Consider the following 27,846-nt stretch of genomic DNA (forward strand, 5'->3'; position numbering starts at 1 on the left):
CTAAGCACAGCTGGGACATGACTCAAGACAGAGGACCCAGAGGTCAGAAGCTTTGGAGGTGGATGTGGATACATCTTACTCTTTCTGCCTCTGCCCAGAAAGAGCTAATTGTTTGGTCAACATGCTAAATAAACTTCATATAAGTTAGGAGCCTATACAGTAAGTTTCCTTGCCTTTTTCTTTTCCTACTCAAATATGGTTGGTTATTCCACAAGGGATCCACTGGGGTTCTAACTTTTGATCAGAATTATTCTAGAATAATATACATTTTCACAAATGACCTCCTGTGCCTTGAAGAGATCATTTTCTTGATAAGCCCCCTGACTCTCTTTTTGCAAGTCTGGCAGCGTAGTTTATTGGCTTTGTAACATGAAGTTCTTGCCATTAGGGACTGAGCTAAGATCACCAAACTATTTCCCATCCATCCTTAGTTGAGCTTTGAATCACAAAAGTAGTAGAAGGCCCAGCGTGATACCTCTTCCGAAATGAGCAATCCCTTAATTAAACAGAAGTAAATAGAGGTTACAACGTGTTCCTTAATTAAATAGATGTAAATGCCCAATCTCTCTGCTTTCCACACACATCAATTTTGCATCATCTCATTTTCCTGTTTGCCCAGTGGAAATGGGAATTCTGAGGCTCTATTTTGGTCAAAATCTCCCAAGTGTGCCTGCCTGGCTGCGCATTCAATCATGCATATTTACCTACTTGTTTACAGAAATCTGCAGCTAATGTCTACTCTCCCTTTTTTGCGCAGGCTTAGGAACTGCTATGAACCTGACATAAATGAACCATTGAAGAGAAACAGCCCTGCCTTTGCCTAACAAGACATCTTGATTCCTGCCTTGGAAAAAACATACCCGAAGACATAAGGTAAAGGGTGTGGTGTGAGAAGGGGCAACACTGAGCCCTCTGTGTGGCACTAGATGACCTCAGAGTAACAGTATCCTAAGGCTGCTGCCTTTCTTTATGCCTAGTCTCCAGTTTAGGCAAACTCTTTCTGGATTTGGGAATATGATCCATGGAAGCTATGATGATTAATTTTATGTGTTGGGTTTGGCTAGGCTACAGTGCCTAATTGGTCAAATGCTAGTCTAGATGTTGCTGTGGAGGTATTCTATAATTGTCACAAACATTTATGACCAATTGGCTTTAAGTAGAAGAAATTACCCTCCATAATGTGGGTGGGCCTCATCCAATCAAGTGAAGACCTTAGGAGCAAAAAACTGAGGTTTCCTGGAGAAGAAGGAATTCTACTGACCAGATTTTAAGCTGGCCTACCCTACGCTTCTCAGACTTGCCAGCCCCAACAGCTGCCTGAGCCAAGTCCTTAAAATAAATCTCTCTCTCTATATATATGCATCCTATTGGTTCTATTTGTCTGGAAAAACCCTGACTGATATAGAATCCATCTGAATAAGATGAGAAGAACATAATTACAGTTTAGAGAAAGCAGCCCAATCCAATCACAGCTCAAAGTGAGCTCATTGAGAGTGCCCTTTAAGTCACTAAGGAGGAGTAGGGTGGAGAGAAGAGAACCAAGTCCACACCACGTAAAGTGGTGAGCATGTTTAGGCAGCTTTCATCTCCTTGCTAGTTCCAGTGAGGCCAGCAACTGGCCAATCATAAATTGGATGGTTATCAGAGGACAGCAGTGGGTTAACAACCCTTTAACTGAGTCAAACTGTTAATTGGAACAGGATCCATCTCAATTTATTCCTAGAAACAGTTCTGCTTTTCTGAGGCATTAGGAATAAATTGAGGTAGATCCTGTTCCAATTAGAATTTATGATTAAGACCATCATTTCAGGGGACAAGCTAAGCAAAGCCACGCACATTTGAAAATCTGTATGAGTGAGGGGTCTTAAATAAGAAGGTTACTTGTGAGAAGAAAGTCATAATGATCCAACCTCCCTGGTGATTTCTCCCCAGGCCCCGAATTTCCAGTAAGGCAACCGACATTTGAAGGTTAGGTTCAAGGAGTATTTTTCATTGACTCATAGGATTTCAAAGCTAGAATAAACCTTTTATAAATGAGGGAGGCTAAGTTCAGAGCAGAGAAATGACTTGTTCAACAGTGACAACAACCAAGCATGCTCTTTGACCAGCTTCCTCTCCACTTCAGCCTCAAGAGCAAAATGAGTCAAGAGTTGAAACAACTACCTCCGGGTGGCCTCTGCTTTGTTTTTTTAAATCATTACCGAAAAGCCAATGTGCACTTTTCACTTTTGACTGGAGTCAGTGGGTAGAAGGATGATGTGTGGAGCCTGGCTTTCAGTTCCAGTGTCTTCAGCTGAAGGGAAAAATCACACTCATGGCACCTCCCATGCACCAAGCAGTCTGACAGCCATCTAGCCACGTGTATTAGAACACTCACTACTCACCTAGCACTGTGCTAAGTATTTTACAATAAGCCTTTACAACAACCCTCTGAGTAGGGTCCTATTCTTACTCCCTATTCACACAGAGGAAACTGAGGGACAGAGAAGTTAAAAAGCTTATCCAAAGGCACACAGAGAATAAACGGCAGAGCTAAGGCATGAACCTGGGCAATGTGAGGCCAGCAGTCCCCACTGAATCGTGATACTTATCATTGTGATATTATTCTCAACATTATTCAAACTAAGGCTCAGCAAAGTTGAAGAACTGGCCCAAGATCAACGCCTCAGCTCTTTTGCGGGCAATCTGTCCCCAGATACTACTGCTACAGAGCTTTCCAACACTCTCTCTCCTGATGGTCTTCACCATCCCATCTTCCCTCTGACTGCACATGTGACTTTGACAAACTGATTTCCTGAATTAGTTTCTGAATTCATATTCTGGGTAGATTAATCCAGTTCTTCCCTTGTGGAGAGAACAGGTGTCGGGGCCAACATCTTTGTATAATTCAGTCCTGAGGAAAAGACCTATGGGTCACTCCTCATTTCCCATACTTCCTCAAACACAATCACAAGTACAAACTCTGGAACTCCAGCTCATACTCAAGCATTTCTAAACCCTATGGAACCAGCCTAGAAAGCACCATTAACAAGTACCCCCATATGATTCTGTTCCCTCAGGGAAATTTGGGAATTCTGGATAAAAATGACCTTTTGCTACCTCCTTCAGCCCCCAAATGGCACATTAAATGGCAGCACAATGTCAGAGAGACCTGGCTTGGAATATATGGGCTTTATACAAAAAACACTTGATTTGGTCACTGCTCTGTTACTTACCAACTATACATTCTAAGTTATTTAACCTTTTGATACCTCAGTGTTCTTCTCTGTAAAATGGAAATAATAATGGTATCTACTTCATAGCATTGTTCCAAGGAATAAATGAGATAAAGCATATAAAGTACCTAGCACAGTGCCTGTCACAGAGGCAGGGATCAATAATTGCGGGGTGTCTTTTATTATTATTTCTAGTAGTCTAGGAACTTACATTCCAGATGATTCAGTATCTTCAATTTTCAGAGGGGCAATTTCAGCCTTTGGCAGTAGGTACAAGAACCAACTGGTCGGGAAGGGATCAGGAAGATTTAGGTACCCCTAAAATCATACCATACACTCCTTTAGGAGCAGATAAAGCAGTGAAGAGTGCACCCAAACTCCAAGCTGCATGGGCTCTCACTTCTCCCTGGGGCGCAGGGCTCACCTCTGCAGCTCCAGGTCCTATCTGAGCCTGTCACAGTGACCATAGCTCCTACGAGGACTCGGGTCAAGTCCATTGACTTTAAAGAGCTCCTACAGGTCCCAGAAAGCAGAGAGCTGGGAAGGAGTGTTCACTTGTGACTGTCCTGTTAACCTCAAGAGTGGGGAAGCCCTGAGCCTCTCTAGCAGCTCTCAGGTCTGGCTTGGTCAGAAGCACCACCTCTAAGTCAGTTCAAGCCTAACCCCAGACCTAGACCTGTAAGTGGGGTGAGGGTAGGGACTTATCCATTCATTCACTTCCATAAATTTTTTTATTCAGTCCCTGCAATGGATCAGACCTTGTGCTAGCCCTCTGGGTACCTGGTCCTGCCCTTCAGGAGTTTACTGTCTTACAGGTAACACAGACAAATAAGCAAGGGTCACAAAGAGTGGGTGGTGAGTGTGACAAGAGATAACCTGAGACTGCTTAGAAAATTCTTTCCAGTTCTGTCTCAAATCCTCAACACAGCCCACAAAGGACAGGGCCACTTGAGTCCTGGCCAAACCCACAAGCTCCATTTCACACCCCTCTCCCACTTGCCAACTACTAGGCTTCTTAGCCATTCGGTGAACAGACCAAATTCTTATCAGGTTTCGGACCACACTTTGTCCCCACCCAACTCCTCCTATTGTCTAGACTTCCTAACTGTCCCTTCTGCAGGGAAACTACCCTCAATCCCCAGACCAGAAGACTTCCAGTCACATTTATCTTTGTATCCCTAGCATCTGCCAGAAACACACATATTTTGGCTAAATATTGAATAATACATCATTGAGTCCCTTCTCTCTCTTGTGCCATATGTCCAGGCAACAGATGTATCCACACCTCTGCCATCACTTAAAGAACTTTTCTACCTGCTTCAAGATGCCATTCTTTTACAACAAAAATCTGAGTAGATCCTATGAAATTACAGATGTTCTTTTAGCACTAGCCAATTCAAATTCTTATATTTGTGTTTGGGCCTTCTCTAATAGAAATAATAAAGCACTACTTTAATAGGAGAAACATATCCAGTCGTTTTTATATTATTGGTTGTGGTGGACATTTAAAAAAATTATTTATTTATTTGAGAGGAGAGAAAATGTGCGTGCGAGCAGTGGGGAGAGCCAGAGGGGGAGAGAATCCCAAGCAGACACCCCCCCCCCCCCCCCCCCCCCCCGATGACCCTGAGATCATGCCCTGAGCCAAAATCAAGATTGGGATGCTTAACAGACTAAGTCACCCAGGCGCTCTGGTTGTGGTGAAGTTTTTAACAGCAAATCTTTTTTTCCCCATTACCTGCTGGTTAGCTGGAGATGGCTGCTGAATTTCGGGGAATTTTGTGAGCTGATTGTTAGACATTATTAAAAAATATATAAATGTAAACTTAGGTAAACTATATTAAAAGCAAAGGTAATAAACATGCAAAACGCATCACTCCCTATTTATTTAAAGACATTTTACTGCTATCTATAAGTCTTGAGGTTATTTATATCGTATCTGTGTGATAGGTGAACATACTATATAATGGTGTGCACCTACTTCTCCTTTCCTGACTCTGCATTTAGTGACATCACGTTGGTAGCTTGAAATCAACATGGTGGAAGCATTTGCCAAGGAAATCAGCAAATCATACAAAAGAAGGCTTATTAATTTTTTTAGGGAGCCTGTTTTTAAGCATTTACCAGCACATGACTGCCACTAACCAAAGATGAACAAAGTTCTGATTTCCAGAAGTTTGCAATCCAGTGGTGCACAAGCGTTCACACACGCTGTCACACAGTTAAGTGTGATCCAAGGCAGAATGGCATGCATTAAATGGAGCAATGGACAGCAGCCAGGAAGGGGGTGGCTGGGATCTGACTGATTTGCCTTTGAATGTGGGACATAAGATGAAAAGATTCACACAGGAGACCCAGAACATCTGCTTTGCCACCTAATTTTTTTTTCATCCTTATTAATTCTTCAGGAAGATCTTTATGTAGGCACCAAGTTTCAGCCTGTGATCAATTTATATGCTTCCCTTAAGGCGAGGTGCTTAGCTTTCTCCCTTGTCAGAAGATCAATATGTACAGGTCAGCCTGTTTGAATACATCAGAGGGCTGGGAATGCCTCCAAAGATGGGTGCTGAGAACCAGGCAGTCACCACGGTTAGTAGTAATTTGTCCTGTTCATTCCTGGAGCTCAGTAAAGTGTGTATTGATTTTTCTGCCAAAGATTTACCAATTGGAGGCAGTAACCCCCAAAAGCAAGATAAAATATGAAGAGTATTAAAAATACACTGGACTCATTTGTGTGATTATAAAGGCCAAGAAACTTAAACAATTTAAAAGAGGAGTGAGGAGTTCTGAGCCAACCAAGCTGCTAGTGGAGGAGAGGATGCTACGTTTCGCTCCCCCAGCACATTCGTGATGGGGTTGTCACGGTTGCTTTGTTGAACTTTAAACAGTTTTATTCCAATTTAACCTGTTTGTAGCACTTGTTTAAGAGGAAAAGGTCTGCCATTTTCAGGGTTTTAATTTTATGTACAAACCCATGTGTCCATATACGCGTGAGTCAGGGAGTGAAGGGAAATGATACGAAGGGACAGGTGAAAAGGCAGAAAAGGAGGGAAGAAGGGGAAAGAAGAGAGGACGGAGGGAGGCGAGAAAAAGAGGCAGGAGGGCAGGGAGGGCGGGGAGGAGGGAGGCGGCAGAGGGAGAAGCCAGGATGGAGACAGCCGTGGACCAGGTTGGGCAGGAACACCAGCCTCGGCCTGGAGTTGAATCGCAGCGCTGCCACCTGCACAAGTTACTCTTCCAACCTTAGCCTCGGCTTCCTCATCTGTAAAATGGGATGAAAAAGCCTACATACAGGTTTCGGGAGAATTAACCGAGCGCACCTGTGTCAAGTTCAGTAAGTGTGCACGCCGGGGTATCTGGGGGAGGGGGCGGGGGGGGGGGGAAGGGGTTGGGGGTTGGTTTGCGTGCCTTTTTCAAAGAACACAGCTTCTCCGCTGCGTCCCGCGCCTGGCCTCCCTGGAAGGTCAAGGTCGGGCGCAAGCAGCCGCCCAGCCCCGAGCCAGCCCCGAGCCAGCCCCGGGCGGGCGCCGGCGTCCCCGCGGTTCCAGCCGCCAGGCGGCAGCGCGCAGCGGAGGCCCGGCCCCGCCACCAATGAACTTCCCACAAAGACAGTTTGCTTCACCCGGATCCCAATCCATAACCTTTACTGGTCTCTGTAGAGTCATTACGACCATTAGGCTGTGGACTCAGCACTGCTTTAGCTCTTAAGTTAATACAACCGAGACTTTTTTACTTTCCTATTGGGAAGGAACATGTGCAATTTTAGTGATTTCTTAGATCATTCCATAAGTAAATCAAATATTCTTTCAAGCCCAGTTATCAAAATTGTGTCCTTTGATACCACGTCTTCCATCAAACTGCAGTAATCCAGATCAACACATTTTAAACCTCTGCTATCTCCTAATATCATCCCTACTAGATAGAGTAATTAAATTTGTACTTTTTTTTTACAAGTCGTACTCAATAAATCTGAATAAATTAACAACGCATTACTAAGACTGCTACATTAAATTTGCATAGTGCATTTAATGAATATGCAGCTGCAAGTGAAAAGGTCTGCTACTGCGAACCTTCTACATTAGCATAACTACTTCCAGCATGTTTCTTAAATAATGCACTCATTTGCACATCACTGACTTGGCTAATTCTAACTTCAGTCAGGGTAGCCTTGTAATTAAGACTCTTGCTTTAATTTTTAATGAAGTTTATGTTACATCAATCCTGACAGTAATGAGGGGACATGGAAACAAAAAGGCTGCTAATAATTAAATTCACAAACCAGTTTGAGGGATAATAATTCCTGAGGAGAAATTACATGACTAATTATTAATTAAATATTCATACTATTGCACAGCCATCTCACTTAACTGCTCTTCTTGTTGGTAATAATATTGAGATGTGGACGCCTTTTGCCAACCATTCGGAGTTTAAGGTCTCTGGTTAATTTTAGTGCGCCATTAATCAATATGACACAAAAAATAAAATTGTTTTAATTGGTATCATTTTATTGTGTCTAAATATTACTACAGTTGGTTTAGTTTGTGGAGAATTAATCTAGTTAGTCGGTGCCTGTTTTATGGAAACATAAATCCAGTTTATATCCATAAACATCTAATGGCAGGACAACTTGACCTTTTTTTTCGTAACATTACTGTTTACAGATAATTACACCAACTCTTTAAAAGGTTATTTAATAGCTTTGCATTCATCACAGTAAAATGAAAAACATGCAATATTATTTAACTCCAGCCTGTTCTGAGGAGGTCTCTGAGACCCCCATTTACCCCCGCTGAAAAGTAAGCAATATTAATGTGTGGGTTTTTAGGAAATGTATGAGTGCTTTCTTTGAGTGTGCACAAACAGATTTACATGTTTGGGTCTGGATGTTTGAATGTCTAATTCATAACTGAGATGGGGTCTGCTAAGGAAGAAGATATTTCCCATATGTACAACTTTCCATCGCAGGAGAACACGAGGATGGAGGTTTGCTGATCCTGGATGTCAGAAATGGCAGCAGTTTCCCTACAAAACCCAGTAAACAAACATTACAAAACCAGAGAAATTGCTATGATGAAGCCTAATGGGCTGCAATATTTATTGAAGACATGCTTATTTTTTTCCTTCCATTTTCTAAATGGTATTTAGGTGTCTGCATTAACAACAAAGAAGTCCCCATCCGTGGGCAAGTTTAGCAAGGATGAGAAAAGATTTACAATATTTAAATGGATAACATTAATCATTAGATTAAAACAGATCATGGCATTTGTTTCAAGCTCTGATAGATTCCGGACAAGATGCTTCATGGAGACCATTATGCATATTATAAAATTAAATAGACACAGAAAAGGGACCTTTATATCCTGCAGGGGCATTTGGAAATTCTGAGCCAGGGCAAACATTTCATTTCATTTTTCTAATAATTCAAACTAGTTGATTCATCAAAGTGAAACAAGTCTATGACCATAAACCATGGGGCAAGGATTCCCCTCAGCTACTCTTGTCACTTTACTACAAACTGACAGGTTTGTAGGGCATTATTACTGGGCCTGATGTGTATCAATCGCTCCCTTTTACTAAATCTTAAAAATCTTTTTAACTTTTTTTTTAATCTGCTCTCTTAAACCAACACCTGAAGGCAATTTGAAAAGACCACTCACCATGAAATAGTTTACTGGCGCGGGTCAGCGTAAAGATGTCACAGCAAGTCCTGGGTCCCTGGTCCTGCTTTTTGACTCCTTCATTTGAGGAAAGCCTTCTATGTAAGAAACCCTACTTGAGTGGCAGAAAGTCCTCCAAACTGGGTGAAGACCACAGAAGTGACTAGGCTTGCTGGCAAAACTCTGGGGTACTTGTTGGGGAAGAACCTGCAGAGTCCTGCCTCTTTCTCCTTTCATTGCTAAGCCCATAATGTACCTATCTCCCAGGTGTGGTAGGTTGAAGAAACCATCCAGCATTAAAGAGACCAGCTGACCAGAAGGACCTTATCATCTCCTTACAGGGAAGGAGCCAGAATGCCAGAAAAGGTTAGGACTTGGAAGCCAGACACCCCTAGATTCTAATCTCCGTAGGCCTTAGCGAATAGCTTTATAACCTCACCTAGCCAAATCATTGTTTTCTTTTCTGAATGGGGATGATCATGTCCCCTTGACATGTTTTTGGGAGAATTAGTCACACATACAAGTGCTTAGCACTGTGCCAGGCTTATGAAAGACTGCACAAAATGCCAGTGATCATTATCATTGTTATTTCTTCCAAGCAAGATTGTCAGATTTTATCATTATTTGGAATAATTTGTCTCATGTCTATCAAGACTCAGTTGGTTGTGGGAAGAGGGAAGAGGTAGTCTATGTTAAAAAAAGTCTGCCTACCTAAAGGTCCATTTTGTGATGGAATTCCAGAAAAAAAAGGAGCACACTGTCTCAGAAAATATTTAATGAGCATCATCAGATACCTGTCTTAAAAACCAAGTGCCTGAAGGATAAAGCCTTTTCTCCCACTTTTTTTCATGCTTCTATAATAAATGTCCAAGAAAGGACCACACAGATGTTTACCTGTAGCCATACCAGGTATAGTAGCTGGAGAAAAATTTCTGGTGTCTGGCTCTCTCTGGTCCTTTTCTAGGAAGGCATGGAATGGAGAAACCTCAGATTCTGAGTTAGATAAATCCTAGCTCCTTCCCTTTACTAGCCAGGTGATCTGGCTAACTTGGCTGGCCTTTCCAAGCCTTGAGTGTAACATGAGGAGAGCACCAGGTACCCCTCAGGATGATGTTGATGGTTAAGTAACGTATGTATGAAAAAGCTCAGGTGCACAGTAACTGTTCATACGATCCCTTTTCCTTATCCCAGAATTAAGCCAAAAATTTCCTTATGGGGCATGAAGACTCATTGCTGAAGGAGGTTTATATATGAATTTTAAAGTTCTTGAGTCTGGTTCTGTAATATGACATTTACCATGGGCTTTCCCCCCCCCCCCCCCGCCTTGATCAATCATCCCTTGATCTTAGAGGTCCATTTCTGCAGTCCAACAGTTGGCCTAAATTGTTATGAAGATTAAAGAGTTTTTATTTGGGGGCACCGGGGTGGCTCAGTCTGTTGAACATCTGATTCTTGATTTTGGCTCAGGTCATGATCCCAGGGATGGAGTCCCATACTGGGCTCTGTGCTCAGCTGGGAGTCTGCTCTCTCCCTCTCCTTTTGCCCCTCCCCTCACTTGTGTAGGCTCTCTGTCTCTCTAAAGTCAATCTATCAATCAATCAATCTTTAAAAAAAAAGAGTTTATATTTGAGAAACAACAGTGTCTGGTATATAGTGAGTATAAATAAATAAACATTTTGAAACCATGCTCTAACAGTGTAACCCCTAAAAACCTATCCATTCTCATTTGTACCCTTTCCACCTGCTCAATACACTTCATTATCACTAAATGGCAGATGCATGCAATTTCCTACCTCTATGCCTTTGTAAGTGCTGTTTGCTTTGCTTTAATGACTTTCTGTTTCTACTTGACCACCTATCAAACTCTTATTCATACCTCAAAACCTAGCTAAACACTTACTTCTTCCACAAAGGCTTCCCTCGTAGCTCCTTCTCTCTTGTCACTTCTCTATGTGCCCACACTTCTGTTATACTTTGCACACCATACTACAGATAACCTGTTTGCACTTCTCCTACCGGAGAAGGACTGTGCATGATCTTTGTACCTCCAGTTCCTAGTACACTACAAGGCACATGTTGGCACTCCTCAGATTATTCGTTGAATCACATTGAATTTATGTGACAAACAGCGATTCCATGATAATATTTATAAACCTTCAATACACTTTTCACAATAATGGAGTATTTAGTGAACAAAGCTTTTTTTTTTTTTTTTCCTGTTCTTTTTCTTTTTTTTAAATTAATAGGTGGAAAGTCCATGCTAAGATGAGAATAGATGAGAGTAGAAATAGGGATGGGAAAAGGTTGGGAGGAAAGTGCTCAGTTACAAATGGCAATTTCCTACAGGATAGGATAAATTCAGAATGAACTATTCATTGGCTTTATCAATGGTTATTTGGTAACAAATATAAAATTCCTGTCTGAATTTTAATTAAAAGAACCACTAAGTATCCCAAGTCAGTTGGCACATGTGTATAATTTTTTGTTCACAGTTATAAAATTGTCTGTCATGATGTTGAGAATTGCCTGAACCCAAAAGGCTATAATGCAGCCTATAATGTTGACATCCTTCCTCCTTCAACACATTTACATGTGGTATTATTTCAGCTTGGTTCACCTCTCCTTGATTTGTCTGTCTCCCTGTAAAGCCTTGTTGAAATTCACACCTTTTATGAAATTTACTGATTTAAATCATTTATATATAACCTACTTCTATCTCCGCCACCCCCCCCCCCCAACAAAGATTCCTACTCTGCATCCTCTCTCTGATCAATCCTGTCCACCCAGTGCTGTCCTCCTTCCTTTACTCACTATAACGGAAGTATTTGCTCCTTTTATTTTATAATTTTGGTAATACCATTGTAATGATTGTATGATGTATGGACTATCATAGTTTACTTAAATATCCTGTCATTGGTTGAACAGTTGGGTTGTTCTAATTCTTCACTGTTAGGAATGGTACTATAATAAAAAATTTTGGAGCAAGAAACCTTTTTAAACTTTTACTATTTTTTCCCTTAGAATAGAGTCCAAATAGTAGAGATTTCGATATTTTATTTCCCTGGGAAAAAAGCTTTATCTTCCATTAAAACTCAAGCATCTCACACACATTCCTGAATGTATTAGATTTTCTTATCATGAGGGGTGAGTGATAGAAACAGTATCTTCTTAAAGGGTATTTTCTCTACTTTTCCCTTCTTTGTCTCCCTTATCTTATTTTCCCTCAAAATCTACTTAGAAATCAAACCAGAAACACCAAAGTACAAACCTTAGGAGAACAATGCCAGTGCTGCTGCTTCAGCACTATAGTTCCTGGTGAGTCAATTTGCATCTTTACCGGATCCTCTCTTGTGGTAAAACTGTCTCAAGATCCCATCCAGTGCAAAAAGATCTTTGAATCCCTAAACCTCCACTTACTCTGCTTAGACCCAGCGCCCCTTCAGGTGCACGCCTGCCTCTCTGCTTTCATAATCAGCAATTGAAAAGGTTCAATCCCTTGTAACTGAGTAAGTAAGTAAATAACCAAATAAATATGGGTAAATGCTTCATTATACGCAAGTTTCTTTTCTCCTTATCCCACCTGGAGATATAAATTAAGGTTCCATAAGATTTTCTGGAAAGTTGACAATGCCTACTTTTATAGGTCATGGCATCTCCTTTTATTTTGCAAATGTACTCCCTATACCCCTAAAAGTTTAGGATTAAATTCTCAGGATGCTTCTTCTGCCTGTGGCAGTCTTAGTTGTTCAGGGCCAGAGGAATCAGTCCCCTTTCCCATGTTGCACCTCATAACCATAAAAATAATTCCCAATTGCCTCATATTTTATAATTTGAAAAGCACTTCTACATGTTATACCACTTACTCTTCCACAAATCTATGAGTGCCCATCCTTACCCTATGAAGGAGGAAACAAATTTTAGAGTTACCTGCCTAAGACGTGACAGCCAGACCCCTCAAACTTGGATCCAATGACTGCAGATTCAGTGTTCTGTTGCTGGCATACAGCTACCTGGAAAGCAACCAAATACACTAAATGAACCAGATAAACCTGCATTTATAAACATCAGAAATCTTAAGAAGATATTTTAATTTGGAGAAATCTATGGTTCTTTCCAAGATCAATTTAAAAGCAGCCTCACTATACTCTGTTAAACACGAACTTATATAATAAGAAAGATAATAACTTACAGAATTTAACTTTAAAATACCTATTGAGAATTCACTATGTACTACCACTGTTAAACACATTATATATGGATTATTATCTCAATCAGTCCTTATATAACAGCTCTTTGAGGAAGGAGCCAGTACTCTTCCTATTTTACAGATAAGCAAACAGATTTGGAGAGGTTAGTAATTTGCCTGAGTCACACAGCAGACATGGCGGAGGCAGGATTTATACCTGCTGGGGTTCATAGACATGGTTACACATTGCCTCTCCCAATCTCTCATGATGGAAAATCAGATCTCGGGATCAAATGCCTAACTTGAATATTCTCTGATTAAGGTTGTGGATGGGTTGGGAGATGGGTTTAGGTACCACATTGCTCCCATCAGGTACCTGGCTCCTTTCTCACTATTCCTACCAGGTCTCTTCAACACCAACAGAGACAGGATAGGTGCCTGGAACCTCCAGGACAAGCCATTTTACTAGTTTTGACCAGCTCTGATGGTTGAAAATGTCTCTTGCTCATATTGGGCTAAACCTTGGCTCCTGCTGGCTTCCACCCATGGATTCTATTTTAGCTTTGAGGCTCCAGAGAGAAAATCTAATATTTCATGTAAGCATAGTACACCCTTTGAGTCTGCTCTTCTTCAGAATAAAAAACTACAGTTCCTTCAGCTATTTCTCCAATGACTTGATTTCAACCTATTCTGATGAACACATGTGTTTTAAACTAAACATGATTCTTTAGATGTGGTCAGCCCAGAGAAGAACAGTATTATGTCCTCCCCTCTTCTAAATACTCTAAATCTGCCAAACATACCGACTAGCTTCCTTGTCCCCATTCTGCTAGGTCATACTGAGTTCACAGACTACACAAACCCTTATACTCATGTCACACGAGACACTAATGAGTTATATATCCCTAGTGCTTGTGCATATGTCTTCTCCGGATCACATGCAAACATAAACTCTCACTTTCCCTGTTTTACTTTATCTTGTGTTGAAGTAGGTTTGGCTCATGAATCCGTAAGCTGCTAAGATTCTCAGACAGTTTCATTCAGGTCATTGTAGAGAAATCTAATTCAGCCTTTGTAATAGCCACATCATGGTCTCTAGAATTAATGAGTCACAGTTTATTTAGTATCCCCTTACAGACAGGAATAAAGACATTTGTCTTGTTTCTCATTTGTTTGGCCTCTGTAAGCAATGTTACAAAAAATGTACTTGTGTATATATCCTCACATATTGGTGTTTTATTTTGAAAAAATAAAGTCAAAAGCAACAGTGCTAGGCCAGAGGGTATATATGCAGTTATAGAAACAAATTAAGAAAAAAGTAGGAGAGTAAGAGAAGTCTTTGAATTTTCACATAATGTACATGCATTGCTTTGATAAGCTGGAAAAAGAGGTTTAAAAAAAACAGTGAAAAATTCTTAAATCTTTTTGTTAATAAGCCTGCCTCAATAATTGTTTCTTTCTCTGCACTCCTGAAGTATTTACTATTTGCAACACTCACTATTTGTTCCACTCCTGAGGTAATCACAAAGGACATGACCACCAACCCTTCTATTGTAATAATGAGCTGTCATTCAAGACTTTCATTGCCATCAGCATCTTCAAGACCAAAGAACTCAGGCTTGGAGTCAAACCCACCAGAGCTCAAATTCCAGCCATTTACCCATGTACCAAGTGCGTGGCCTTGAGGCATTACTTAGAAGCTCTACGTTTCAGCTTCTTCATCTGTAAAATGGGTATAATGGTTTACTTACCAGTTTTCAGAATTAATAACATGTATGTAAAGCCCCTGGAAGAATACTTGGCACATACTACTACTGGTTGGTTAATAATTGCACGTACTACCACTACAGATAGTCAGAGGTAGCATTAATTGAATGCCTGTGTGCTAGGTACTTTGCAAAGCACCTTGCATGAATTATCTTAAACTTAAAGCTGTAACTCACACAGGTAGCCACTCAATTAATTTCAGAATATGGTAGGTAGTGTTATGACCTCTATTTTATAGATGAGAAAAGAGAATCAGAGAGGTAAAGTAAGTACTCTAAGGTCACACAGCTAGTAAGTTAGAATAGGGACTGGAACCCAGTGTGACTATAAAGCCTTCACTGAGTGAATAGCAATGATCATAATTACTACTAATCTTGTTGATTGCCTTAATTCAGCCATGAGACTTAATGAAACCTCAGGGTGTCCACTTGAAGAATGAGTGAGCAAAGGGCCCAGCCCCATTTTAGGCTGTAACCAGCACCCACATCCCAACAGGCTAGAATAGCCTAGGTAAGCATCATACCCCTCCTCTGGCTAGCCACAGAGTGGAGGGGGAGGGGGCCAGAGCCTGACTGTGAACATCTCTGACATGCCAGAAGGTGGCAGTGTGGTGGTGCCTGGAGCGTCCTGACTGACCAGAAGCACACTGGAGCCACTAGCTGGGGTCAGTAAGATGGCTCAGTCACAGAGGAGAGGGGTTTGGGAAGGTTTACTGTGTTCATGAGGGGACCGCAGTCCTCTGGGCTTAGAGTTCAAATCAGAAACAGAGCGATAGCTCAGTGGTGATGACACGGTCATGGCGATGGGTCATAGAGGGACCATAGGTCTGGGGCCACAGTGCCTTAGGGGCTCACCCCACAGAGTCACAGCCTGAGGGGCCCAATATCCCCGCCAAGAGATTTGGTATAGCTAAGCCAATAGCTCCTGGGCATCCACATCTACTACCAAGGGAAATTGGGAATGGAAGGAACCTGTATTCATTTGGTGGATTCAAAGTCTACATCGACCTTAGCCAGGATTCCAGGGAATATACTGACATCTCAAACTTCGGTTTCCATACCCTGTGTTTTGTGTTCTAGCAGAAGATTCTGTCTCTTAAAATCTTCCTCCTGATTCAAAAGAATGTCTCGATTTAAAGTTAAAACCAAACGACATGTCACATATTGCAGGTGAACAGCAAGGACAAGTCTTTTAGGTCTACTTTTCTATGGCCGCTTTGTGTGTCTCTCTGCACCAATTCCTGTACTTTCCTGATCTCTCACTCGCTCAGTCTCACTCTCTCCCTCTTTGCTCTTACAGTTCAGAAAACTGCAGTATGTGAACCTCAGTGCGTGTATCTCTGTAAAGCAACCACTTATATAACTCTTCCAACCATTATCTAAAAATGTCACTGCACTGTGTTGGTGATTTTTTTAGGCTTATGTTTACACTCGGCACTTCAAACGTATCACAGTAAGCCTGTTGAAACTTCTAATGTAAAAGCTCAGAAATTCTAATAAGTACTAGACTACACTCACAAATAAAAACATTCTTCTGAATTCTCTGCTGAAGGATTTGGGGAAAAGAATTAGAACAACAGAGATACTATTGCTCCAATTAAACCAATTTCTGCTCTTTCCAAGGGTCTTCATTAAATGAGAGGGAATAAGTACCAGGTTAGGTGCCAGAGACATGAGCAGAAGTCCTTGTCTGGCCACTTGCTGGCTGTGTGAGTTGGGGTAACTTGGCTGATCTTTCAGAGTCTCCTCTAAAAGGGGGATATCTGGAACTTCAAGCAGTCATCCGGAGGACTGAATGCAAGGACTATTTTGAAAGCAGCAAAGCTGCCTTAGGCCTCCCAACTGAGAGCCTTCTCTTTCTTGTCCTTTGATGGTAATTATGCTTTGATTAGCTTTCAAGATATGGACCTTTGTTACCCCTTTTGAATGGGCCTCTTGGTAGAAGGAGACTCAAAACTAGGACTCTTTCGTGCCTCCACCACTCACTGAGTTGTCTTGGGAAAGCCATCTTTATCTCTGCATCTCCATTTTCTTATCTCAGAGATATGGGGTTTGAGCAGCTGATCATAAATGTCTCTTCTCAGTCTGCGATTTGGGGTTTAACCTTTGAATTTGGTAGCACCCCTTTGTGAATTAGCTGAACCTATGACGAGACAACAGCACTTCTTTTTCTGTACTGGCAGATAATCTAGCTGGTGGGTTCTGATTCTTATGTGTTTTTCTTCCTGCTTTGATCCATGCTTTCCAAGGTATGATCTCATTTCATTCTCATAAGAATCTGGTGAGTTTGGTTAGGCAGGTATTACTGTCTGGCATCATTTTGCAGATGGTTAAAATGAAGTCTCTGGGGGAATGGAGAGATCCGCCTAGATCACTAGGTACTTTGAGAAGTTCTCTGGACTCTGGGAGACCACTGATTGTGCAGGGAACTGGTGGGCCCAGAGAGCCACCTGTCACCACTGCACTGCATCCACATTTGTCAGAGCCACTGTCATCTCTTGCCAGGGGTATTATAATTTATAATAGCTGCATAACCAGACTCCCTACTTGCACCCTTCCCCACAAACAGTTGCTTCTGAACTGCGGGCCAGAGTGCTGCTCTAAAAATATAAGTCAGAGCAGATTCCTCCTCTGCTCAGACCCCCTCCACAGGCTCTCATCCCACTTAGTATCAATCCTTACACTGGCCCCAGGCCCAGCTGTCCACCTGTGTGAACCCCTACACATAACTGCCTCATTCACTCCATTCCAAACTCATTAGTTTTCTTATTGGTCCTTGCACATGTCAGGCACCCCCAGTACCTTTGCACTGCAGCTCCCTTGACCCGAAATGGCCTCCACAGGTATCTAAGCATTCATCATTCTTTTATTTCCTCCAGGCCTCTGCTCAAATACCACCGAATCAGAAAAGCCTTTCCTGAACACCTGTAAAAAGGTATGTTCCTGATAACCTGTACCTTCTAGGATTTTTTCCGCATAGTACTTATGACCTGCCAGTATATATCATCTACTTTTAAAATGCTTACTGTTTATTGTCTCTTTCTTCTTCTAGAATGTATGCTCTCTGAGGGCAGGGATGTTGGGTGACATGTTGCAAGTGCTTAGAACTGTTCTGGTACACAGTAAGTGCAGGATAAATATTTGTTGAACAGATGAATGAACCAAAACAGGGCTTGAGAAATACCGCCTGAGAAATGTTGAAGAACAAGTGAAAATAATCCATTTGCCAAGCTAAGTAAAGGAACTGGCTATCAGAAAACAGGCGGTTAGCAGAGCCCCAGGGTGGGGCTTTACTCATTCCCCAAAGTTTGCCTGGGTTTACTCAATGGGAGGAATTCATGTGTAGATTGCTGAACCCTGTCAAATTAAGACAAGATTGTATTCAATATGGATGAGGCTCAGAACAGTTCTACGTATTATCATATGCATGTATCTCTGTACTTCTGCCCATGCTTATCCCTCAACCTTCAATGCCCCTCCCCTCTTCATCCGCAGCCCCCAGCCCAGGGAACTCCTGATCAGCCTTTAAAGCTACTTCTAACCTGGATTTTCCTGACCCTCAAGCTGAATTTGCTGGTTCCCTATCTGTACTCACTACCTTGTGTCATATTGGTCTATAATATTCTTTATTCTTCCTTGATAAAGTATGACTGCTAGGATCACACTTTCAGTGCCATAACCAGGACAGGCCCGGCAAACCAGGACAACTGGTCACCCTAAGTGTGAGCACCCTAAGGAATCCTGTATTGCTTTTTTTTTTTTTTTTGTCTTTCCAGAGTCTAAATGAGATCTGGAGCATCGAAGTAGAAAGCTTGTAGATGGACATTCCTGTTTTTAGGGGCTAGGCAGAGTTCTCTTTGAGCCTCTTGAAGATGATCTCTACAGCTCAGAACAAAGTGAGAAATATCAGTATGAACAAATGCTACAAGAAACAGAAGTTCTTTTCATGCTTACCCAGCAGGCTGGTAACCTGAAGGACACAGCCTTCAAAATGCAAACCAGATACACAGGTGGTTCTCAGTCTTTAGGATCTTGCTGCCTAAAGTGTGGGATGTGGTCCACAAGCAGCAGCACATCTTAAGCCTTGTTAGAAATGCAGAATTTTAGGCCTTCCCCTAAACCCACTGAATCAGAATCTATGTCTTCTGAAGATCCCCAGCTGATTCATATACACAGTAAAGGTTGAGAAGCACTACTTCATGGCAGATCAGAAATGCCTGAGGATCAATGTCAACATAGACTTCACCAGCCTAACGCCTGCACATTTTGATTTGGTAGGAATTTTCATACCTAGCAAAGATCGAGAACTGCTAGAAGTGTCTTTATCCCATTTCCTATGTTTCTCAGAATACCATACTTGGATCACCTGCATCTGGTATTTGCAGAAAATACAGATTTCTGAGTAATACCTGAGAATATGGAATCAGAATCTTGGTTAGGCCCTGAAATCATAGTTTCAATAAATTTCCCAGGGGAATCTTATGTATACCAAAGTTTCTGAACCTCTGCCCTAGGAAAAGAAATGGTGGAGAATGAACAAAGGTGCTCCTATTTTTTTGTTTTGTCTTTTTTAACCTGTCTTCAGTTCCTTCACTAAAGACAAAACTGACATTTTGTAATATTACTCTTTTGAAGAATCATTCTCTTCTATTTTTAGTGCATGTGGCTTAGATATGAGTGGCTCTTCTAGAAGTAGGCACATTCACTGAGCCTGATTGGCGAGATGACTTCCTCCTGCCCACCGTGATTGCTTCAAGGTTGGGCACATGACTCAAAATTAGTCCATTTCTAGAACTACTGGGGAAGAGGCAGTCTTCTCCTGGCTTCCTAAGCTGTTGCATGTGAGTCTTGGGCTGCTGGCAGTCTTGGCTAATGTTTGTGGAAGCCTGCCAACACAGAAGAAAGCTGAGGCAGATGGAGGTCCGGAGAGGTAGCAACGTGGAACACCTGCCCATCACAGAGCCCTGAGAACCTACCTCGTTAATTCAGAGCTGACCAGAGCACATCTTGATTTTAGGTATTAAATGAAAAATGGATTCTGTCGCCAAATAGATTGTGAAATAGCACACTAAACAAATTTCCACAGAATTCACTTCTAAGGACTTCTTAGATTCTTTAACATGACAAAGCACACTGTGAGTTTCTAAGGTGTGTTTTACAAACATGGATTTAAAAAATCATACAGCATCTTATGGTACAGTGTCTCTGGAAAAAAGCACAGGTTAATGGTTTACAAAATGTTCTTACACGTATTTTATTTAATCCTTCCAATGTTTTTGGAGGGTATCACTGTTGGTATAGGTGATGAAAATTAAGGTCAGAGATTTTAGGTGGATTGCCCAAGGCTGCCAGCACACACCATCCTGCCCCCATCCCCTACCATGGCTGACCTCGCCCCACAGGGCTCAACCACAGAGTGCGATGGTGGGGGTGAGGCAACCCCCCCCCCCCCCCATTGCCTGAACTGTGGTCTTTCCAGTGTTCTCTGCTACCTGAGGTGGCATTTCCTGGAATAAAGATGAGCCAAGGAGAGTTGGTTGGTCTGTGTAGATATAGCAAGATTACAGCAAATTATACATATGTTAATAGATGCAAACGTAATACAAATAAACTCCTGGCCTTTCTTTTTCAGGTGGCTCTTCAGAAAATCTTTGCAGAGACCATTACCCTAGGAAATCAGAAGCCAGAAAGGAAGTTGCTACAGGAAAAATAAAAGGAAGTCCTAGCTTGTCTTTCCAATTTAAATCAAGGTTCCCATGAGATTAAAAAAGGGCAGTGTACAGGCTTGGAGCATCTCTTCTAGCTGGATAACATTAATCCCGCTGATGCTGTGCCAGTACAATCATACAGTCCAAGGGATTAGTTTTAAGGATTAAATTTTGGAACTTTTATCCAAATCAAACTCAAGAATGCCACCCAGATTGATCATGTGCCGGGTCAAAATCCATCTTTCTATCAATGCTTAAAAGATCCCAAATGACAGGGATCCCTGGGTGGCGCAGTGGTTTGGCGCCTGCCTTTGGCCCAGGGCGCGGTCCTGGAGACCCGGGATCGAATCCCACATCAGGCTCCCGGTGCATGGAGCCTGCTTCTCCCTCTGCCTGTGTCTCTGCCTCTCTCTCTCTCTCTCTCCTCTGTGACTATCGTGAATAAATAAATAAAATCTTTAAAAAAAAAAAAAAAAAAAGATCCCAAATGACAAAACGAGAAAGTAAAATGGGGTCTTCTGATTTAAAACCCACAGTCTTTTCACTACTCCATATGAGAAGGATTTAACAGGAAAGGATAAGGTTGAAATACCAGCTTCACTGAGATTTAGCTGTGTGGCCTTGGGCAAGACACACAACCTCTCTGGACCAGTTTAATCAGCCATTGAACGGAGGAAATAATGTCTGTTTGATAGCAGCACTGTGGGCATACATGACACAAGTTATGTGAAACTGCAGTTTGAAAATCATGGCATGGCAATGTTCTTTTTTTTAAATTTTTTATTTATTTATGATAGTCACACACACAGAGAGAGAGAGAGAGAGAGAGGCAGAGATATAGGCAGAGGGAGAAGCAGGCTCCATGCACCGGGAGCCTGACGTGGGACTTGATCCCAGGTCCCCAGGATCACGCCCTGGGCCAAAGGCAGGCGCTAAACCGCTGAGCCACCCAGGGATCCCCATGGCAATGTTCTTTATTTATACCTCTACTACCGTTCTACAACTAATAATAAGGTCATAACAGAAATAAATATGAGAGTATTAGAATTGGAAAGATGAAGATACAATAAAATTGAGACTCTTCCCCCTTGACATTGTCCCTCATCCAGGTGTTAGAAACACAAACATACTTGTCTCTATTATCTATGACTTGATTTAGGAAAATGACGGCAGACACCGGTCAAAGTTGCTCCTCATTGACAAAATGAGCTCACACCTATGATGTTGTTTCATTAATTCCACGAGATTTCCAAGTACACTCTCTGTATCAGGCCCTGTGCTGAGAACTAATGAAGCCTTTTGGTCATCACCCACGCCCACATGAAGAGGACCAGGTGAGGCAAGTCTCTGCCAGGCAATGGCATTCCGCACACAGGCGCTTGCCTGCCTTCCTAAGCCCCATGCAGAATCACACAGTAACACAATTTCTTCAAAGAGAGTCCTTTTGGGGGGGAATCCCTGGGTGGCTCAGTGGTTTAGTGCCTGCCTCCAGCTCAGGACATGATCCTGGAGTCCTGGGATCGAGTCCCACATCAGGCTCCCTGCATGGAGCCTGCTTCTCCCTCTGCCTGTGTCTCTGCCCGCCCCCGACTCTGTGTCTCTCATGAATAAATAATAAAATAAAATCTTAAAAAAAAATGAGTCCTTTTTTTACATGGTATCCATTAGGGGGACAGTCCTGGTTTAAAATCTTTTCCCTCATTTTCTGACCATGGGCTACGTTTTATTTTGCGTTTTTTTTTTAATTAAAAAAAATGTTATGCCGAGAATATAGTTATCATAATTCTTGGCACTTTGAGATTTCTTATCTTTTTACAAATTTAATTTGGCATTCAGCATCTGCCTTTTGGCTCTCAGAACCAAGGTACAGGCAGAGGCTCCAAGATGAACTTGGCAATTTAGTTCAACCAACACTTATCGAGTGCCCTTGAATGGGAGGCCCCACAATCTTCACCACATAGGTCAGCAACTGAGGCCAGCCATGCCAAGGGCAGTCAGACAGATGCTCTGAGCTCGGCCAGCCAGGGAGTCTTCTTTGATGGAGATAACATGTAACCTAAAGGAAAACTTCAGCCCTTGTCATTACAGGTCTTTCTTTTCTGCTAGGTCGTGCGTGCTGAGGAACACAGAAATCTTTTTTATTTTAATTGTGAAACATTCCAGTTAAAAAACATCCTCGTGGCTGGCATGTTTAATTGAGCTCCTGAGAGGTTGCGTCGGTGAGACTTCGGATGAATCGCCCGCAGTCCCATTGGTCTCACCAAGAACCCATTGATGTTTCATAAATCCAAGTCGGTACAAATCTAATTGAGTTACCATGCTGAATTAGCTCACATCTAAATGGCATTCATGTCTACAAATGGAATAATTAGAGTCTAGAAAATGGGATATATCAAGTGGCATCCCAAGTGACAACAGAGAGGCATTTGTATTCATTCAATCAACTGCTTAAAAAAAAAAAGCTGCTGTTAAGACTTGACTTGGGCTGGATGATTAGATGTGGTGTATGGGCGCTTTGTTTCTCTTATTTTTTTTTTATATTTATATTTATTTGCAAGAGGACCCTCTACTCATTCTTCAGATATGTGAAAAAAGAAATGTCAGGCCTGAAGTTATTTTTGACCACCTAGTTTAAAAAAGAAAACAAGAAAAGGGAGAGAGGGATAGTCCCATTTTAGCTTACAGATCTGTTTGTTTTCCACAATTGGGAATAGCATCTTTATTTCATTCCTTTTGAGCTGTATTTTTTTTCTTCTGCATTTGCGTCTAAGTACCCTGGTCAAGATGAATTCACATGGGGTTGGGGGGGCGGGGTGGCGGGCAGGTGGATCCTGATGTGAATGCCAGGCCATCCTCTATTTGAAAAGCACTGAAGTACCTAATCATAAAAAATAAAGTTCACATCTTGTCCAGAAAGAATCTCATTAAATGGTTTTATTTCCAAGTTATTTTAGTTGTGAAATTTTAGGATATTTGAATTTAATGCTTCTTTGACTAATAGTTCAACTCAGCAAATATTACAAATAGGAAGAAGGCATTTTGACTATGCAGGCTAATAGTCTCCTTCTAATTCACACTGTAGTCTTCAATCTCATTTACATGCTTAGTTTATTTATTACCCCAATTAAGTTTTGCAAATAGTTTGCAATGAGGTCCCCATGACCTCATAACTCACAATTACTCTTGGGATCTCCTGCCCACTTTGGCACGTTTTGAATAATACTGCAATATCTTCCAGGAAAGGATTGTACTTAGAAAGTGATAGATGGTGATTGAGAGCATCTTGTCCATAAAAGACCGGATCTGAGATGTGTCTTTGGTCTGTTAACTGGTGTATAGTTCACAAACCTAAGCATTTGGAACGTTGGGATATCAGTGCCCCCTGTGGCCATCATTTTTCTCATCTTAACCACTGACAATATCCATTGCCTCTTTTATCAAGGGTGGGATGCTTCAGTGTTAGAAATCCATGCCTGCTGTAAGGTCAGCCCTTGTGGCACACATGTAGTACATGGTATTCTCTGATGGGGGCCAGAAGGATTTATCTCCCTAACTCAATTTTCACTCTCCCAATTTATGCTGTCCATTAAAAATCTGAACTGGTGAAATCCAAATTAAGTCTCTAGTATAGTTCACAGTATTATTATATCAATGTTAATTTCTTAGTTTTGACAAAGGTACCATGGTTATATAAGACATTAGATTAGGAAAAGCTGGGGTGCCTGGGTGGCTCAGTCAGTTGGGCATCCAACTCTTGGTTTTGGCTCAGGTCATGATCTCATGGATATGGATCAAGCCCCATGTCAGGCTCTGTGCTTAAGTGTGGAGTCTGCTTCAGATTCTCTCTCCTTCTCTCTCTCATTCAAATAAATAAAAAAAATCTAAAAAAAAAAAGATTAGGGGACAGCCCCAGGGAGGCAGCGGTTTATTGCCACCTGCAGCCCGGGGTGTGATCCTGGAGACCCGGGATCGAGTCCCACATTGGGCTCCCTGCATGGAGCCTGCTTCTTCCTCTGCCTGTGTCTCTGCCTCTCTCTCTCTCTCTCTCTGTCTCTGTCTCTATGAATAAATAAATAAAATCTTAAAAAAAATTAGGAAAAGCTGAGTGAGGGGTATCTAAGAACCCTCTGTACTATCATTGCAACTTTTTTACGTATATAAAATTCAAAATAAAGGTTAGAAAAATCTTTCTATCTACAATCCTCAAAACTAGAACTATCTTTATGAGTTCTATTAAAGTCCACTCAAGATCAGACCAACCTATGACTGGAATGTGTCAGGAGGAGAGATTTGTAGAGGGAGGAGGAAAGGGAAGGGAACCTGGTCTCAAGTCCTGGCTCTGGCGTTCACCAGCTAGGGACCTTGGATAAGCCTCTTGATCTCTCTGTACTCTAATTTCCTCATCTGACTGAAGATATCACCCATAATGCCTCCATTATGGCTCAGAAAGGAACAAATGTGAAAAAAAAATGACTCTGCTTTAGGAAGCTAAAAAGCTGTAGATTGTAATTAACACCTCTGATGGAGGTGAGTGTCAAGGGCAAACTGGCATATGAACAATACCTTAAGATGTTATAGAAATTACTAAAAGAGTCTTTGGAGCTCATTAGACCAATCTACTTTTACAGATGAGAATCCCAAAGTGCAGAAAGTGACTTGTCCAAGGGTGATAGTCAGAAATAGAATTCATACTCCTAATTCCCTGGCCAGTGCTCTTTCCACCGGGATGTGATATTTCTCAATGTGTTCAGGACTGGCCCTTGCCAAAGGTCAAGCAAAATGATCTGCTGGATGTCTCCTTTCCAGTTTTGATTGGAAAAACATTCTTCCCCTTCTAATATTTTATTATTGTGTAAGCACAATGAATTTCCAAACCAAAGGGCTTTCCTGTGAAGGATGGTCTAGTTATCAATGCAGAGAAAATTCGTTAAAATAAAAGCAATCAGAGTAACTGCACAGAAATGGAAGTTCAAACAGCCTGATGATACCAAGCAGCATAGAACCTATCCTACAACTGAGATTAAACACCCTGAAATCTAAGCTTGTTTAAAACCAGAAACCCTTCCCAGTTTCTCCATTTGCCCCACAGCATCACTTCCCCACAGTTCTCCAGGTCATTTTTCTCTTTCAGGAGTCTTTTTTTTTTCTTTTTCTGTCACTATCTTAAGTTAATATCTTATCTAGGATCCTCTTGGGAGTAGAATGTAAGTCTGACTCATCTTCATAAACTCCCCAGCACCTCACGGGATGCCTGATGCCTCTTACCCATCAGGTGTTCAAAACTGTTGCAAGAATGTGTCTATACAAAACCTCTTGTGAAACCTTTCAAAAGCTCACATCAGGCTTCCCTGAGGTCCCAAGGAAAGGATTTCACACTTGAAATCATGCAACATTAAAAGACAAATTAAGCTACTTCACTGCAAGATGAGCTAATGGATAGACTATCCTGAAGAAATCAGATCTCAAAACAATCCTCCGAAAAGAATCTCCTCAGCTGCCAGGTTATAGGAGACCACACTCTCAATATTAAATGTTTTCACTGTAGATTACTAGAAATTTCATTAGCATATTTGCATTCTAATCTGTGGATCTATTTATCACCATACTGTGATTTACCTTGTGCTACTTCCCTTATTTGTGTTAACATCTCATATTGGTAATTCAGTCCATGAATGTGTACTTTTTGAAATAATCAAATAATGATATGCAAATCAGCTTAACATTTTGAATGCCATACCCGGCAAAGGTGCAGAGATATGGAAAAGTAACTTGGTTAAAATGTTAAGTAGGCTTTCTTAATTCCGAATGTTGGCAACACACTTGAGGAGTTTGCATCTGTCCAAAATAAGTGCATCCTTCACCTGACCTCTGCAGCAAAGAACTGACATGGGAACAGCAGTTCACTCTACTCAGATTTTCAAGAGAAAGTTTTCTCAGGATCTATGAACCAACAAAGGAAAGCTTCAGGGAAGTGGCTGACAATAATTGAGAGAATTGGGGATCCCTGGGTGGCGCAGCGGTTTGGCGCCTGCCTTTGGCCCAGGGCGTGATCCTGGAGACCTGGGATCGAATCCCACGTCGGGTGCATGGAGCCTGCTTCTCCCTCTGCCTGTGTCTCTGCCTCTCTCTCTCTCTCTCTCTGTGACTATCATAAATAAAAAAATTTAAAAAAAATAATTGAGAGAATTCCGGTACTGTTTTGTGTATCCATTAACTCCTGGATTCACTTATTCAAGCGATTTATCTGAAAAGTAGAGAGATGGAATCAACAGTCAAAGTGGAAGTCCCAGTTCAAGCTTGGGGAGCCCTACCTTGTCATGTACCATCAATAAAGTATACTGTACCCAGCCAAAAAAAAAATATATATAGTATCTTGTTAAGAGCAAGAGCTATGTATAGAGGACTCAGAAGGAACCAAAGTTTCAGGTTGCATAAGGAAAAAAAAAATGTAGCTCTCTTCGTCAAGGAAAAAAAGTTTCTATTGCTTTTAGCTACACTTAACAGGGACCTAGGTCAAATCACATAATAAACATGGAAATGTATCGGGCAGCCTGGGTGGCTCAGTGGTTTGGCGCTGCCTTCAGCCCAGGGCATGATCCTGGAGTCCCGGGATCGGATCCCACATCAGGCTCCCTGCACGGAGCCTGCATCTCCGCCTCTCTCTCTCTCTATCTCTTCCATGAATAAATACATTAAAAAAACTTAAAAAAAAAAAAAAAGGAAATGTACTGCATGCTAAAGAAGTCTTGAGTTGGCTGGCCCCTCAGTAGCTTGGGGCTGTCATGAAGAGCCCTGGTCCTTCCTATCTTTTCCCTTTGCCCATGTCAGCACATCATCTTTGCCTTCATAGGCCAACAAATATAGGTTCATTTTCACTGGAAGAAGTGAGTCGTTTCTTCTTATGTCTATTTGTAAGACAGGACATCACTTCTAGGAGCCAAAGCAGATTTCCACTCCAGATGCATTGGCTGAAATTCAGACACATGCCTTCTTCTAAACTAATCACTGGCAATGGAAAGGAGATTATCAGGCTTGAGTTAGACTAATAAAGGATTTGCCCTTGAGCTGTGGTCACATTTCTTGAAGAGTAGACACTAAACAAACTTAAGTTTCTGTCTGCAAAAAAGAAGGAGGACCAGACTTTGGTAAGTAGCCTACAGTGGAGTACTCACTCAGTAGAATGGCATAGGAATCATAGCTCTAGGATGCAACTCTTCTGCCTCGACATTTCTGCAGTTGCAGAGAAATCAGTGATCCTAACATTTTACAAGATATCTTATTAATTAGAGATAGAAAGGGAGAAATGAATTCATA

The 27,846-nt window shown here is 41.7% G+C and overlaps 2 long non-coding RNA genes across 2 annotated transcripts in view; one reads left to right on the forward strand and one right to left on the reverse strand.

Annotated features, from left to right (window-relative positions):
• The window catches only part of LOC111093387, an 84,401-nt gene extending 65,068 nt beyond the window's left edge, over window positions 1-19,333 (reverse strand). Inside the window, exons 1-2 of the long non-coding RNA XR_005381368.1 lie at window positions 19,115-19,333; window positions 12,800-12,882 (exon numbers count right to left, since the gene is read on the reverse strand). This is a non-coding gene — a long non-coding RNA (uncharacterized LOC111093387). The remainder of the gene's footprint in view (window positions 1-12,799; window positions 12,883-19,114) is intronic.
• LOC111093388 lies at window positions 757-20,749 on the forward strand. Its single transcript, XR_005381369.1, has 3 exons — window positions 757-873; window positions 17,704-17,759; window positions 20,457-20,749. It is a non-coding gene; the product is annotated as an uncharacterized LOC111093388 (long non-coding RNA).
• Window positions 20,750-27,846: the final 7,097 nt, after the last annotated feature.

This window comes from Canis lupus, chromosome 30 (assembly GCF_011100685.1).
Source record: "Canis lupus familiaris isolate Mischka breed German Shepherd chromosome 30, alternate assembly UU_Cfam_GSD_1.0, whole genome shotgun sequence".
NCBI classification, from domain to species: Eukaryota; Metazoa; Chordata; class Mammalia; order Carnivora; family Canidae; genus Canis; species Canis lupus.